The following is a 3,056-nucleotide window of genomic DNA, read 5'->3' on the forward strand; positions in this document are numbered from 1 at the left end:
ACTATGGAATGACATCTTTTTCACTTGGAGGCAAATCTATTTTGCAGGTCAGCCAGAGGCCACCAAGGACTCAAGTGCTGCCCCCTGTCTGTGGAAATCATTACTGCTTTTCTGATTGCTGCTTCCAGAAGAATCCAGATTTTACCTGTGTATGAGCCTCTTTCTCTCCCCTTCAGGCTGTGTGGGTGGTTGCTGTGTAGCCTCTGTGCCCTGGAGCCCTCTGCACAGGATTTCCCTTCCCAACAAACAAGAGGCCCAGGGTGGGAGGGATTTGCCAAGGTGGCTTTGCCCCCAGGACCCCCACTCAGTTGCACTAGCAATTCCCTTCCATTTGTTCTTGGCAGAAGTACATTTAACCTTTCTCTTCCCAATCAGAGTCTATGACACTGCTTCCCCCATTTACTGGCTCTTACCTAACAATGATTTCAAGAAGAGCGTAAGGTTGGTGTTGCAATGGCTGCTTAGTTGTTAATATCAAACAACAGACTGTGAGAGAAATCAAGACTCCAAACAGAGAAACTGGAATGATATTTTCTACTTCAGTGTGAGAGACTTCATGGCTCTTATTTGGAAGATAACTTTAGAAGTCTGAATAACGTGGGCTTAAAGTTATTTTGAAGATTCTTCATGACTCACTAGTGGGCCAATGCTAATAAGTTCTTCTGATAATGTCAACTTTTTATTTATTCTTTGAAAACGTCACACACGTGTACAGTGCATCCTGATCACATCCACCCCCACTCCTTTCCGTTTCCTCCAGGATGTCCCATCTCATGTGTCTCCCAACTCCATGGCCAGAATTTATAATTTACTTATTTTTATTATCTTCAATCCACTGAGTCCCGTTAGTGCTGGCCATATGCTCAGAGGCATGGGGCCATTCACTGTGTCATAGAGAGCCTGTCACTGGTCTTCCTCCTTATCAGCCATCAACCACGAATAGCTCCTCAGCTCGAGGTGGGGCCCTGGGATCTCCTCTCCCACTCCTGCTGGAAACTTTTAACTGGCTTGATCCTGTTAAGGCCGCCTTTGGCCACTATCACTGTTGCGTGTTCATCAACAGCCTTGTCACGCCACAGGACAGAGTGTCAGAGCACTGCCCCCATCTTCTGGCTCTTCTCTTTTTTCTATATCATCGTTGGAGAAGTTCCCTGCGCCGTGCAGGGAGAGATAGAGGTCCCATCTATGTATGAGCACTCTGTCACTTAGTCTCAGCAATTGGAACAGTAATGCATCTCTGCATTGACCACTACCCTCTGCAAAAAAAAAAAAAAAAAAGTTTCTCTACCAAGGTTGGGTCTATGACTTATCTATGGGTATAAAGATTTAGAGGGGACTTTGACAACCCGATCATTTAGAAAAACAGCAGTCAGTGGGTCCTTTCTTAGGGCCTAAGACTTTGCTATCCATGGTTTTGATCATGTTAACAATATTGGGCATGAAATCACATCTTGAAACAGGCCCCAAACCCAATCAAGACAACAGTTGGGAAACACTCTTGCCATGATTGTACCAGTGGGCATCTTGCCTGGTGGGTTGATATCCAGCATAGAGAGTCCAGGGCTAGATAAGACAACACGATACTGCAATGTTTCTAATGAAACATTCCTTTAGCAACCTTCAGGGCACCTTCTGGCACTGTGAAAGCCAGTCAGACGGTAAGTTAGTTCAAGACTGATTTCTCTTTGCTCTGTAACTACACTGAGTGGTGTCTTCAATCAATAGGGGTCTTACCTTCTAGTAATATTGGGCAACCAAGAGCAGAGACATTAACCTGTGCTGTTTTGGGTGCCTCTGGAAACTCTGTGGCCAATATCTTGTCAACGCTATTCATTTCTAGTTTTGAATCTCATTGTGGCTTCAAACATAGAATAGAAAAGAGAGAGAGAGAGAGAGGGAGGGAGAGAGAGAGAGAGAGAGAGAGAGAGAGAGAAGAGAGCATTACTACTACCCATTTAGTCTGTTACTTAGAATTTACCCTTTCAATTTTTATTGAGATACAAAATTAAAATGCATATTGGTATAAAATGATACTGGTATAGTAAGACTCAATACATTTCACACACACACACACACACACACACACACGGCAGGGTGTGTGTAATTACCATCTGCTTTAGGATATAAAATCTACAGCATCTCAGAGAACTCCCTCATGTCCGGTCCATCCCCAGCCCTTGTCTCAATCAGCCTCTGTTAGGCTCTCTGTCCCAATTGTTTTGTCTCTCACAGACTCCCTATTAGTGGAATCATACAGTGCTTTTCCTTTGTGTCTACCTTCCTTTGCTCCAACATGCCTCTAAAGTTTATGCACCTTGATGCTTGTATCTGTAGACTTGCCTTTAAAAGAATTGTTCAGCATTGACACAGGAGACCACTTCCTAAATAGAACCCCAGCAGCACAGACACTGAGAGAAACAATTAATAATTGGGACCTCCTGAAACTGAAAAGCTTCTGTAAAGCAAAGGACATGGTCAACAAGACAAAACAGCAGCCTACAGAATGGGAAAAGATCTTCACCAACCCCACATCAGACAGGGGTCTGATCTCCAAAATGTACAAAGAACTCAAGAAATTTGTCATCAAAAGAACAAATAATCCAATACAAATGGAGTACAGACCTAAACAGAGAACTTTCAACAGAGGAATCTAAAATGACCGAAGAACACTTAAGGAAATGCTTAACATCCTTAGTCATCAGAGAAATGCAACTCAAAACAACTCTGAGATTCCATCTTACACCTGTAAGAATGGCCAAGATCAAAAGCACTGATGACAACTTATGCTGGAGAGGTTGTGGGGTAAAGAGAACACTCCTGTATTGCTAATGGGAGTGCAAGCTGGTACAGCCCCTTTGGATATCAGTATGGCAATTTCTCAGAAAATTAGGAAACAACCTTTCTCAAGAACCAGCAAAACCATTTTTGGGTATATACCCAAAGGATGCTCAATCATACCACAAGGACATGTGCTCAACTATGTTCATAGCAGCATTGCTTGTCATAGCCATTACTTGGAAACAACCTAAATGCTCCTTGACTGAAGAATGGATAAG

The sequence above is a fragment of the Arvicola amphibius genome, chromosome 1 (genome assembly GCF_903992535.2).
Source record: "Arvicola amphibius chromosome 1, mArvAmp1.2, whole genome shotgun sequence".
Lineage (NCBI taxonomy): Eukaryota > Metazoa > Chordata > Mammalia > Rodentia > Cricetidae > Arvicola > Arvicola amphibius.